At 42.1% G+C, this 14,492-nt stretch overlaps 1 protein-coding gene across 5 annotated transcripts in view; it reads left to right on the top strand.

The window, feature by feature from the left end:
• The window catches only part of MRTFA (myocardin related transcription factor A), a 119,478-nt gene that overhangs the window by 70,684 nt on the left and 34,302 nt on the right, over nt 1–14,492 (top strand). The window lies entirely within an intron of this gene.

Genomic DNA, 14,492 nt, shown 5'->3' with positions numbered 1-14,492 from the left:
GTACAGTTCATTTCTCTTTAGGCTCCATGTACTCACTAGATGATACATGAAGCACATGGTCAAATTTAGAAGTAGCTAGTAGATGACACAGGCCATGCTTTTTTGTTCAAGAGCTGGGGCAGACATGCCCTTTGTAGTGGCAAGAAAAATGGAAAAGGGAGGGGCGTCGATTAGGCAATGGCTGAACACATCTGATGGGGATGGTATATTACTGAGCTGAAAAGAATGATGAACTGGAGGGATTCCATGTGAACTGGAAGGACCTCCAGGAAGTGATGCGGTGAAAGGAGCAGAACCAGAACGTTATACACAGAGACTGATACATTGTGGTACAGTTGAATGTAACTGACTTTGCTACTGACAGCAATGCAATGACCCAGCCAGTCCTGAGGGACTTGGGAGAAAGAATGTTTTCCACATCCAGAGAAAGAACTGTGGGAGCAGAAACACAGAAGAAAAACATTTGATTGATCATGTGGTTTGATGGGGATATGATAGGGGATGTTGACTTTAAATGATCACTCTATTGCAAATAGTAATATTATGGAAATAGGTTTTAAACAATGATACATGTAAAACCCAGTGGAATTGCTTGTTGGCGAGGGGAGGAAAAGAGCATGAATCATGTAACTATGGGAAAATATTCTAAATTAAATAAATAAATAAATAAATAAATATGTTTTTTAAGAAAAAAAATACCTCGTAAATCTTAAAAAAAAAAAAAGAGTTGGGGCAGAGTTACACTCCTTAATGGGCCCGAGGAACCGCACCAGAGCCTTTAGAGTATTGAGCCCCCAAATGACCATTTGGGCTGGTGCGGGATGCTTCATGGGGTGGGTGGGTGCCTACTGGGCCTTGGAACTCTGAAGCTCCTAACTTTTGTGCCTACTGCTCCCCATCTGGAGTAAGTGGTGCTGTGCCCGAGTTGCTTTTTGGGTATTCCTTAAGGGGCAGCTTAGTGGCTCAGTGGATTGAGAGTCAGGCCCATAGACAAGAGGTTCTGTATTCAAATCTGGCCTCAGACAATTCTAGTGTGTGGCTGTGGGCAAGTCACTTAACCCCGACTGCCTAGACCATACCATTTTTCTGCCTTAGTATGATTTCTAAGAGAGAAGGTAAGGGTTTGTTTCTTTTAAGTCTCTTATGAACTGTCTGCTAAGATGTTGGTAAATATGAAGAAAGGAGAGATTTGCATAGAACGGGGACCAGTCTATAAACCAGGACCAACTATAAAAGAGAAAGTTCATCTGCGGAGCAGAAAGCACTTTTTGTTCATCCATCATCCATCCATTGCAAGTGAGAAGGATGGAGAGAAGAGAAATCAAAAGGCCGCGTGGGATCCAGCTGCTGATCACTCCCATTTGACCGCACTGCCTCCTTTTTTCTTCTTCTCCGTCTCACTGGCGTAACTAGAAGAGAGTTCTGCAGGGCACCGGGCGAGACGCACTGCCAGTGAAGTTATAGCAGCCCCACAGAGAGTAGTTGCTGGTGGGCTCCGCTGTTTCAGCGGGGCCTTGGTCAGATTTCAGAGAAGTGGGGAGTTGACAGCAGGGATGGGGGAAGAGCCTGCAGGGGAGGGGACGGATGGCCCTTTCAGATAGCGGAAAGACCTTTTAGCATGTGGAATGGCAAAGCTTTATAAGTCTTCCCCTGTGGCCTAGAATTGGGAAACGAGGGATCCCCTGTTTGCCTACTCTAAAAGAGTCGTGAATGAGCAAATCTGAGGGCTTTTCCGGACCTAAAAGTGTGAGCATTTAGAGACACACGAAGTCTCTCAATGCAAAGTTATTGCCAGGCCTGGAGGGTTGCCCTCGTGTGGGTTTCCAGTTAATTTTTTTTAAAAACCTTCCTTTCCATCTTGGAATCCATACCATGTATTGGTTCCAAGGCAGAAGAGTAGTAAGGGCTAGGCCGTGGCGGTCACGCGATTGGCCCAGAATTACACAGCTAGGAAATGTCCAGGGCCACATTTGAACCCAGGACCTTCCATCTCTAGGCCTGCCTCTCAATCCCCTGAGTCATCTTTCTGCCCCTCTAGTTAATGTTGAGAGAAGATTACAATTGCTTTGGGGTGATAGCCATTGTTGATTATTCTCTAGTCATCCTATATGTGGCTTGGTAGTACATGCATGTTTCAGCCAGTTGTTCCCCCCACCCTCCCAGTTAGATTGTGAACTCCTCAGAGGCAGAGCCTAGACTGCCTTTTGCCTTCGTATCTTAGAGCAGGGCCTGGTTTGTAGTAGGCTTCTAATCAATGTTGGTTGACTGACTATGTGTTGTTTCTTTGGGGTGTTTAGGTTTGTCAGGTTTCCTAATTCAGAGCAGTTTGTCATATTTTCTGTATTTGTCCGTAGAGTTGGGCATAGGCCCATCTACCCATTTTCTAGAACAACGCTCATGAAGCAATGGAAAGTGCAGTCCACTCCCTTCTTTACCTCTCTTCTTGTTTTATGGCTTCCGCGTGTTCTGAAGAGAAATGACGTTCCAGGCTTAATTTGCAGAGCAGGAGCGCCTCAGCTCAGTGACTTTGGTCCAGCCCATCCCGACCGTGTAGCTTGTTTCTATCTTCTCGGACACTGAGCTGGCCGGGAGCCTAATTCTCCGCCCGATCGCTTCCCCATTTGATTGTTGAAGCAGTGACACCTCCAGGCTAATGTGCTCTCACTAAGGCTGCCTTGCTCAAAGGCCTCCTTTGTAGTCCCAGCCATAGTGTTGTTTGTTTTGTTTTTTAACCTCACCTTCCATCTTGGAATCATTACTGTGCATTGGTTCCAAGGCAGAAAAGTGGTAAGGGAGAGGCAGTGGGGAATGAGGGTCAAGTGACTTGCTCAGGGTCACACAGCTAGGAAGTGTCTAGGGCCAGATTTGAACCCAGGACCTCCTGTCTCTGGGCCTGACTCTCAATCCACTGAGCCACCCAGCTGTCCCCCTAGGCTTAGAGTCACCATGAGATGCTTTCCCCTTTGTCAGGTTTCCTGAGCCCAAGCTACAGCGATACCTTGCTTAGGATTCTCCTTTTGCTTTTCTACATCTGGGAGGATTGATCAAGTTCAAAGATCATAGATCATGTCTGATTTTGTGACCCTGTTTGAAGTCGTCTTGGCGGGTACTCTGGAATGGGAGTTTGCTATTTCCTTCTCCAGCTCCTTTTATAGAGGAGGAAGCTGACAATCAGGGTTCCCTGACTCACCCAGAGCCAGACAGAGGTCAAATTTGGAACTCAGATCCTCTCAACAACAGGCCTGGTGCTTTATCCACTGAGCCACCTAGCTGCCTCGGGACTTAGCAGCCATCTCAATCAACCTCCATCTTTTATAGATGAAGACATTGAGAACCACAGGCATCAAGGGAGTTATGTGGAATCCCAAGGCAGTAGCACCTCTTCTGACCGTAGGTCCTCTGACTCATTTCAGGGCTCCTTCCGCTGTTCTGTGTTCTAGAGAACAGTAGGTGAGGAACCACCACAGAGCTAGTCAGCTAATGCACAATTTCTTTTTTTTTTTCTTTTTAAATCCTCACCTTCTTGGAGTCAATACTGTGTAGTGATTCCAAGGCAGAAGAGTGGTAAGGGCTAGGCAATGGAGGTCAAGTGACTTGCCCAGGGTCACACAGCTGGGAAGTGTCTGAGGCCAGATTTGATCCTAGAACCTTCTGTCTCTAGGCCTGGTTCTCAATCCACTGAGCTACTCAGCTGCCCCCTAATACACAATTTTTTTCTTCTTTTTAAAAAAATTAATTTATGTAGTCAATTTAGAACATTATTCCATGGCTACAAGAATCACATTATTTCCCTCCTTCCCCTCCCCCCACCCTTCCCGTAGCTGACGTGCAATTTCACTGGGCATTACTTGTGTCCTTGATCATAACCTATTTCCATGTTGTTGGTGTTTGCACTAGGATGTTCATTTAGAGTCTACATCCCCAGCCATGTCCCCTCAACCCATGTAGTCAAGCAGTCGTTTTTCTTCTATTTCCGCTCCCACAGTTTTTCCTCTGAATGTGGATAGTGTTCTTTCCCATAGATCCCTCCAAGTTGTTCATGATCACTGCATTGCCACTAATGGAGAAGTCAGTTACATTTGATTGTGCCACAGTGTATCAGTCTCTGTGTACAATGTTCTCCTGGTTCTGCTCCTCTCACTCTGCATCACTTCCTGGAGGTCGTTCCAGTTCATATGGAATCCCTCCAGTTCATCATTCCTTTGAGCACAATAGTATTCCATCACCAACATGTACCACAGTGTGTTCAGCCATTCCCCAATGGAAGGGCATCCCCTCATTTTCCAATTTTTTGCCACCACAAGGAGCACAGCTATGAATATTCTTTTTTTTTTCCTTTTTAAACATTATTTTATTTGGTCATTTTCAAACATTATTCATTAGAAACAAAGATCATTTTCAACAACCCCCCCCCCCCATGGCAATGTGTGCTTCCTCTGGGTATCAAGTGTGTCCTCAATCCGAACTCTTTTCCATGTTGTTGGTATTTTCATTAAGGTGTTCATTTAGAATTTTCCTCAATCATATCCCCTCCACCCCTGTAGTCAAGCTATTGCTTTTCCTTGGTGTTTTTACTCCCACCGTTTGTCCTCTGCTTGAGGGGAGTGTTTTTTTCTCCTTGATCCCTGCAGATTGTTCAGGGACATTGCATTGCCCCTAATGGAGAAGTCCATTACATTCAATTGTACCATGGTGTATCAGTCTCTGTGTACAATGTTCTTCTGGCTCTGCTCCTTTCATTCTGCATCACTTCCTGGAGGCTGTTTCAGTCTCCATGGAATTCCTCCACTTTATTATTCCTTTGAGCACAATAGTATTCCATCACCAACATATACCACAGTATGCTCAGCCATTCCCCAATGGAAGGGCATCCCCTCATTTTCCAATTTTTGGCCACCACAAAGAGCGCAGCTATGAATGTTCTTGTACAAGTCTTTTTCTTTATTATTTATCTCTTTGGGATACAAGTCCAGCAGTGCTATGGCTGAATCAAAGGGCAGATAGTCTTTTAGCGCCCTTTGGGCATAGTTCTAAATTGCCCTCCAGAATGCTTGGATCCATTCACAACTCCACCAGCAATGAATTAATGTCTCAACTTTGCCACATCCCCTCCAACATTCATTACTTTCCATAGATGTTATGTTACCCAATCTGCTAGATGTGAGGTGATACCTCAGAGTTGTTTTGATTTGCATCTCTCTGATTATCAGAGATTTAGAACACTTTTTCATGTGCTTATTAATAGTTTTGATTTCTTTGGCTGAAAACTGCCTGTTCATGTCCCTTGCCAATTTATCAATTGGAGAATGGCTTGATTTTTTGTACAATTGATTTAGCTCTTTATATAAATGTGAGTAATTAGACCTTTGCCAGAGGTTTTTGTTATGAAGATTGTTGCCCAATTTGTTGCTTCCTTTCTAATTTTGGTTACATTGGTTTTGTTTGTACAAAAACTTTTAAATTTGATGTAATCAAAGTTGTTTATTTTACATTTTGTGACTCTATCTATGTCTTGCTTGGTTTTAAAGTCTTTCCTTTCCCAAAGGTCTGACATGTATACTATTCTGTGTTCACCTAGTTTACTTATAGTTTCCTTCTTTATGTTCAAGTCATTCACCCATTCTGAGTTTATCTTGGTGTAGGGTGTGAGGTGTTGATCCAATATGAATATTTTTGTACAAGTCTTTCCCCTTATTATCTCTTTGGGCTACAAACCCAGCAGTGCTATGGCTGGATCAAAGGGCGGACAGTCTTTTAGCGCCCTTTGGGCATAGTCCCAAATTGCCCTCCAGAATGGCTGGATCAACTCACAACTCCACCAGCAATGAATTAATGTCCCAACTTTGCCACATCGCCTCCAGCATTCATTGCTTTCCTTTGCTATCATGTTAGCCAATCTGCTAGGTGTGAGGTGAAACCTCAGAATTGTTTTTATTTGCATTTCTCTGATTATAAGAGATTTAGAACACTTTTTCATGCAGTTATGGATAGTTTTGATTTCTTTAACTGAAAATTGCCTATTCATGTCCCTTGCCCATTTAGCAATTGGAAAATGGCTTGATTTTTTGTACAATTGGTTTAGCTCTTTATAAATTTGAGTAATTAGACCTTTGTCAGAGGTTTTTATTATGAAGATTCTTTCCCAATGTGTTGCTTCCCTTCTAATTTTGGTTGCAATAGTTGTGTTTGTACAAAACCTTTTTAATTTGATGTAATCAAAATTATTCATTTTATATTTTGTGATTTTTTCCTAGCTCTTGCTTGGTTTTAAAGTTTTTCCTTCCCAAAGGTCTGACATGTATACTATTCTGTGTTCACCTAATTTGCTTATAGTTTCTTTCTTTATATTCAAGTCATTCACCCATTCTGAGTTTATCTTGGTGTAGGATTTTTTATCAAATAGTGGGTTTTGGTCCCCAAAGCTGGAATCATTGTGTTTATCATAGACTGTCTTGCTGAGGTCATTTACCCCAAGTCTGTTCCACTGATCCTCCTTTCTGTCTCTTAGCCAGTACCAAATTGTTTTGATGACTACTGCTTTATAGTATAGTTTGAGATCTGGGACTACATGGCCTCCTTCCTTCACATTTTTTTTCCCATGATTTCCCTGGATATCCTTTATCTTTTGTTCTTTTTTTTCTCCTAATTTTTGTTCTTGGTTTTTTTCTAATTCAGTAAAAAGGTTGTTTGGTAGTTCAGTGGGTATGGCACTAAATAAGTAAGTAAATTTGGGTAGGATGGTCATTTTTATTATGTTAGCTCATCCTACCCATGAGCAGTCAAAGTTTTTCCAATTGTTTAATCTAGTTTTAATTGTGAGGAGAGTGTTTTGTAGTTGTGGTCATATAGTTCCTGTGTTGGCCTCGGCAGATAGATTCGTAAGTATTTTATATTGTCTAGGGTGATTCTAAATGGAATTTCTCTTTCTAATTCTTGCTGCTGAGATGTGTTGGAGATACATAGAAATGCTGATGACTTATGTGGGTTTGTTCTGAATCCTACAACTTTGCTAAAGTTGTTGATTATTTCGACTAGCTTTTTGGTTGATTCTCTGGGGTTCTTTAAGTAGACCATTATATCATCTGCAAAGAGTGACAGCTTGGTTTCCTCATTGCCTATTTTAATACCTTCAACTTCTTTTTCTTCTCTAATTGCTACAGCTAGTGTTTCTAGTACAATGTTAAATAATAGAGGTGATAATGGGCATCCTTGTTTCACTCCTGATCTTACTGGGAAGGCTTCTAGTTTATCTCCATTGCAGATGGTGTTTGCTGATGGTTTTAGATATATACTGTTTATTATTTTTAGGAAAGGACCTTCTATTCCTATGCTTTCTAGTGTTTTCAGTAGGAATGAATGTTGTATTTTGTCAAAGGCTTTTTCTGCATCTATTAAAATAATCATGTGATTTTTTTCAGTTTGCTTGTTGATATGATCAGTTATGTCAATGGTTTTCCTAATATTGAACCATCCTCGCATTCCTGGTATGAATCCTACCTGGTCATAGTGAATAACCCTTGTGATAACTTGCTGGAGTCTTTTTGCTAGTATCCTATTTAAGATTTTTGGATCTATATTCATTAAGAAGATGGGTCTATAGTTTTCTTTCTCTGTTTTTGACCTGCCTGGCTTTGGAATCAATGCCATATTTGTTTCGTAAAAGGAATTTGGCAGAACTCCTTTTTTGCTCATTCTGTCAAATAGTTTGTATAATATTGGGATTAGTTGTTCTTTGAATGTTTGATTGAATTCATTTGTGAATCCATCTGGACCTGGGGATTTTTTCTTAGGGAGTTCTTTGATGGCTTGTTCAATTTCTTTTTCTGATATGGGGTTGTTTAGGTAGTCTATTTTCCTCTGTTCATCGAGGCAATTTATATTTTTCTAAATAATCATCCATATCACCTAGATTGCCATATTTATTGCCAAATAATTTGGCATAATAATTTTTCTTGATTGCATTAATTTCCTCTTCGTTAGAGGTGAGGTCTCCCTTTTCATCTTCGATACTATCAATTTGGTTTTCTTCTTTCCTTTTTTTTAATTAGACTGGCCAGTACTTTGTCTATTTTATTTGTTTTTTCAAAGTACCAGTTTCTAGTCTTATTTATTAAATCAATAGTTCTTTGACTTTCAGTTTTATTAATTTCTCCTTTGATTTTTTGGTTCTCTAATTTAGTCTTCATCTGGGGATTTTTAATTTGTTCACTTTCTAGTTTTTTAATTTGCATGCCCAATTCATTGACCTCTGTCTGCCCTCTCTAATTTGTTAATATATGAACTTAAGGATATGAATTGCCCCCTGAGTACTGCTTTGGCTACATCCCATAGATTTTGAAAGGATCTCTTATTGTCATTTTCTTCAATGAAGTTATTAATTCTATGATTTGTTCTTTAACTAACTGATTTTGGAGAATCGTATGGTTTAATTTCCAATTAATTTTTGATTTGCCTCTCCATGTACCCTTACTAATTATTATTTTCATTGCATTGTGATCTGAGAAGGTTGCATTTATCATTTCTGCTCTTGTGCACTTGTTTGCAATGTTTTTATGCCCTAATACATGGTCATTCTTTGTGAATGTACTGTGTGTTGCTGAAAAGAAGGTGTATTCCTTTTTGCCCCTATTTATTTTTCTCCACATATTTACTAACTCTAATTTTCTAAGATTTCATTCATTTCTCTTACCTCTTTCTAATTTATTTTTTTAGTTTGATTTATCTAGTTCTGATAGAGGAGGGTTCAGGTCTCCCACTAATATAGTTTTTCTGTTTATTTCATCCCTGAGCTCCACTAGTTTCCCCTTTGGAAATTTGGATGCTATGCCATTTGGTTGATACATGTTGAGTACTATTTCCTCATTGTCTATACTTCCTTTTATCAGGATGTAATTACCTTCCCTATCTCTTTTAACTAGATCTATTTTTACTTTGGCTCTGTCAGATATCATGATTGTGACTTCTCCCTTCTTTTTATCATTTGATGCCTAATAGATTTGACTCTATCCTCTTACTTTTACCCAATGTGTGTCTACCTTCCTCATGTATGTTTCTTGTAGACAGCATATGGTAGGGTTTTGGATTCTAATCCACTCTGCTATTTGCTTGCATTTTATGGGTGAGTTCATTCCATTCACATTCAGAGTTATGATTACCAGTTGTGTATTTCCCAGAATTTTGATTTCTACTCCTAATCCTGCCTTTTCTTCTTTCACTATTTCCTTCTACATCAATGTTTGTTTTTAATCAGTCCCCCTAATTCCCACCCTTATTTTACTTCCCTTTCTACCCCCCTCCCTTCTTATTCCCCCTTATTTTCTTTAGTCTTTTTAAAATACCACCCCCACCTTTTCCCTCCCTTGTACGTCTTCCCTCCCCAACAGTCTCTTTGTTACCCTTCTACTTCCCTGTAGAGTACAAATCAACTCTCTGCCCCAATGGATTGGATTGTTCTTCCCTCTTTGAATCAATTTCAATGCATGTAAGAGTTGAGTATTTCCTATCTCCAACCTCTTTACCCTTCCGGTGTATTGATGTTCTCCCCCCTCCTGCCATGAACTTCTTTGTGACATATAAATTGACCCCCTTTTCTTTCTTTTCCCATTTCTTCTAGTATTAACCTCTTTTTTTAGCTCTAGTTTTGTATGTATTTATACATACACACATGTATTTATGCATACATATATCTGTATACATATTTATGTCTTGGCATTTCATCCTATACAATTTGTCACTGTTCTCTCTAAGTGTAATTCTTCTAGCTGCCCAGGTAATAATAGCAATTTTAAAGAGTTACCAATGACTCTTTTCTTATAGGGATACATATCATTTTAACTTATTGTGTCTCTTTTAAAAAAGGGTTTGTGGTTTGTTTGTTTTTTGTTTTGTTTTTCTTTTTCCCTCTTTTTTGATTACCTTTTGATGATTCTCTTGAATTCTGTGCTTGGGCATCAAATTTTCTGTTCAGGTCTCGTCTTTTCTTTATAAATGCTTGGAATTCTTCTATTTTGTTAAATGACCATACTTTCCCCTGTAAGAATATAGTCAGTTTTGCTGGGTAGTTGACTCTTGTTTGTAGACCTAGTTCCCTTGCTATCTGGAATATCATATTCCATGTCTTTTGGTCCTTCAGTGTAGATGCAGCCAGATCCCGTGTTATCCTCACTGTGGTTCCATGGTTTCTGAATGACGACTTCTTAGCAGCTTGTATTATTTTTTCCTTGGTCTGATAGTTCTTGAATTTGGCTATAACATTCTTGGGTGTTGTCAGTTGGGGATTAAGTACAGGAGGTGATCTGTGGATTCTTTCAATCTCCATTTTCCCCTCTTGTTTTAGTATATCAGGGCAGTTTTCTTGGATAATTTCCTGTAGTATGATATCCAGGCTTCTTCTTTTGTCATGGTCTTCTGGTAGATGAATGATTCTTAAGTTGTCTTTCCTGTAACGATTTTCTAAATCTTCTATTTTGTGAATGAGATGCTTCATATTTTCCTCAATTTTTTCATTCTTTTGATTTTGTTTTATAGTGTCCTGCTGCCTGACTTCATAAAGTCACTTGCTTCTAATTATTGTATTCTCCTTCTTAAAGACTGGATTTCATCCCTGGATTTTTGAGCATCCTTCTTCTTCTGGTCTGATTTTCTTTGGAGGTCATCTTTCATCTTTGCCTCCTCTTTTATCTCCTTTGCCTCATTTTCAAGCTGATTAATTTTGGCTTTCAAGATACTTTTCTGTTTCCAGATGACTTATCTTGCTTTTAAAGTTGTCTTCAGCCTCTCTTAATTGTGTTTTGAATTGTATTTTGAGTTCTTCCAGAGCCTGTATCCAATTCGCTGGGTTTTCTGGATTTTATTGCTTGGAGTTCCCTCATCCTTCTTTGTTCCATCTGCTCTTTGTTCATTGCTTATATAGAAGCTGTTGATTGTAATTTCTTTTTCTTTTTCTGTTGTTTGCTCATATTTTCCCCATCTTTACTCCCTGCTGTTGCCTGAGCTCTTGATTCCCCCCCTCCCTCTCTCCCTCCCTCCCTCCCTCCCTCCAGCCCCCCCCCCCCCCTTGGAGTTATCTTTCAGTGCAGTCTGTGTGGAAGGGGTTTTAGAGCTTGAACTTCCCTGTCTTCTGGAGGCTTTGATGGGATTAAGTCTGGCTGGGTTGCTGGATGTGCCCTGGAGCCAAAATCTATGGAAGGAGGGGGCAATATGGATTGTGTCTGCTGCTGCAACTATGCCTCCTGTTCTATGCTCTGCATTTCTCCTCTATCTGCTTCCCCACTGCCTGTGTTGGACCCCCTCAGCCTGGCACAGCTTTGCCTGCAAGGTACTCACCCAAACCAATGCCTTTGCCTGCCCAGAGGCTCTAGCTTCCACTTGAGACTTAAGAGCTCTAGGTGGGGGCGGGGTCCTGGAACCTTCCTTTTTCCTTCCCTTTAAACAGGAGTGTTCTGGAATTCTGACTTTTGAGTTGGGTCCAGCAGGAGGGTTCCTTGGCTCTGTCTTGTTGTTAGGTTTGATTTTCAGTCCCCTGGGAGTACTTAGTTTGCAATCAATAAGGAAGTCTTTTCAGTCGTCTGAACATTTGCTGCCTCTACACCTCCATCTTGACTCCGTCTCCTCACAATCTCCCTAATGCACAATTTCAAGACTACTGTCAAACCATGGCACCTGCTTTCGTGTTCTCTCTCTCTCTCTCTCTCTCTCTCTCTCTCTCTCTCTCTCTCTCTCTCTCTCTCTCTCTCTCTCTCTCTCTCTCTCTCTCTCTCTCTCTCTCTCTCTCTCTCTCTCTCTCTCTCTCTCTCTCTCTCTCTCTCTCTCTTCCTCCCTCCCTCTCTCTCTCCCTTTCTCTCTTTCTCTCTCTGTCTCCCTCCCTCTCTCCTCCTTTAGAAGACAAGTAATTTGATATATTCTATACATGTGTGGCCAAACAAAATATTTCCATATTAGCCCTATTGCAATGAAAACAGACCAAAAACCCCAATAACAATAAAGTTTAAAAAATAGGTTTTATTCTGCATTCAGACTCTTATCAATTCTTTCTCTGGAGGTAGAGAGCATTTCCCATCACTAGTTCTTTGGGATTATTTTGGATCACTATATTACTGAGAGTAGCTAAGTTATTCGTAGTTGATTATCAAAGGATATTACTGTTACTGTGTACACTGTTCTCCTGGATCTGCTCATTTCACTCTGCATCATCAGTTCTTGCAGATCTCAGATTTTTCTGAAACCATCCTATTTGTCATTTGTGATACCACAATAGTATTCCATCACCATCATATACCACTACTTGCTCAACCATTTCCCACCTGATTAATGTCTCTTCAATTTCCATTTCTTTGCCACCACAAGATGAACTGCTGTCAAGATTTTCTGTATATATAAATATATATGGGTCTTTTCCCTTTTTCTTTGCTCTTTCTGGGATACAGACAATACAGTGGTTATTGCTGAGTGAAAGGGAATGCAGAGTTTTAAAGCCTTTTGGGCATAGTTTTAAATTGCCCTCCCCAATGGTTGATTCAGTTCACAATTCCACCACCAGCATTAATGTCCCCATTTTCCCCTATCTGTCACCTTCAACATGGGTCATTTTCCTTTTCTGTCATATCAGGTATGAGGTGGTCCATTACGTTTCTCTACTCGAGGGATTCAAGCATTGTTTCAGGATTCTAATTGGCTCTGATTTCCTCTTCTGAAAATTGCCTCTTCGTAGTCTTTGACCATTTTTCAACTCGGGAATGATTTGTATGTCAGTAGGTATTTAGTAAGCTTTTACTTTGTGTCAGATCCTGTGTTGAGGCTTGGAGATACGAAGAGAGTCAAAAGTCAAGCCTCATGTGTGGGGAGCTCACAGTCCGGTGGGGGAAACGACCACCAAAACATATAGAGGACAGATTGGCGATCATTGACAGCTGTAAAGCACCAGCAGTAAGAGGGACATGGAGAGACTTCTTGCAGAAGGTGGGATTTGTAGTTTGAAGAGGGAGGAGGACCTCCTCTAGCCAAGTGTGGAGCTAGGAATTTCATCAGGGAAGATTTGAATTCAAGGTCACCGACTTTAAATCGGTTTTCTCTTCACTATCATATCCTGTGCTTGTGTTTAAATAACTCGGCTCTTAAAATACCTGTTGAAGGAAGTGTGTTACAGAAGACAGTAATTCATATGAAAGAGATGAGAGGATGTTAATACAAGCTTAGTGTGACATACTTGGCCCCCAAAGCCGCCATGATCTGGAGGTGTATTGAGGAAAGCATCTCATGCTGGTTCCCTCGTTCCTCTCAGAGAAATAAGGAAGCTGTGAAAGCCCATTGCAGGAGTAGGAGTCATCCGTGTCCGCTCCCTCCCCCATACGCACATGTACGCACACCCACTGTCAGTTATGACGGCTCACTTGCCATGGTTAGGCCACTCAGAATCAGGAATCTACAGTCAAACGCTTCGGTAGTCAAGGGTTGTTAATATGGATTGGCTCCTCAGTCCAGCGATCGCTGCCCTTGGGAGGGAGGCTCAATGGCCACGGCGTGGTTCTTGCCTTTGAGTGGTTCCTGTCCAAGCCCAGGAGACCAAACTGTCAGATGTGATGTTTGATGTGGGGTGCTGGCTGCAAGCTGCAGTTCAGGGAGGAAGTGTTTCCTCTACGTCACCTCACTGGTGTCCTCGGCCCTTTGGGCGTGTTTGCCAAAGCCGAGGAAGCCTTCTCAGAGTAATGTTTTTAGATGCACGAATGCAAGCCTTCATCCAAGCACAGGTATGGATGCTTTTCGAGCGCACAGGTGCCCGGTGGAGGTTCCCTAGCCTGGGTGGAAGTTGGGAGAAGGGCTTCCGGCTGGGCCTCGTTCAGTGAGCCGGGCTCAGAGAAGTGAAAGGGAGGCAAGAAAAGCTCGGGCACAGGCCTGCCTGACCAAAATGGGAGGGTTACAAATCGGGGAGCAGCAGGAACTGAGAAGCCGAGGTCGTGGGTGAACTCTTGTTAACCGAGGAAGCAAGAGCTCCTAGAGCGCTCAGGAAGACCTGGGGCTGCACGTCGGGTGCCCCGAGAGAGTCCGGCGGCCGACTAGGTCGCAGAGGCAGTCCTGACGGCAGTGAGCCCCACGATTCCTCGTGGGCGTCCCTGCTCAGGCCCCCGTGGCAGGGCTGGACACGGCACTTGTGGGTACTCAGGGATGCCTCCCTCACGGCCCAAGGGGCAGCCTCTCTCAGAGTCCACAGGGCTGCTGTGAGTACAAGGAAGGCCCTTGGCCCTCTGGGGGAGTACAGAGGCTCGCTTTGTACAGCGCGCTTGTTGAGGCTGTGCCGCCGCCCCGAGCACAGCACCCCCGGGTGACCAGCCCCTCCACCTGTGCCCCGAATCCTCTCTTGGGCTGCCGAGGCTGGGACGGGAAGGGGACCTGTTGACCGCAGACGCGGAGAGCATCCCTTCCGATGGGGGGAGTGTGGCTCGCCTGCTTTCAAAGTTCTCGCCTCAGGAAGAGGGCAGGAGGCGAGGCCTCTGCGC

This window comes from Monodelphis domestica, chromosome 5 (genome assembly GCF_027887165.1).
Source record: "Monodelphis domestica isolate mMonDom1 chromosome 5, mMonDom1.pri, whole genome shotgun sequence".
NCBI classification, from domain to species: Eukaryota; Metazoa; Chordata; class Mammalia; order Didelphimorphia; family Didelphidae; genus Monodelphis; species Monodelphis domestica.
The sequence above is the reverse complement of the archived record's forward strand: the minus strand, read 5'-3'. Positions and strand labels throughout refer to the sequence as shown.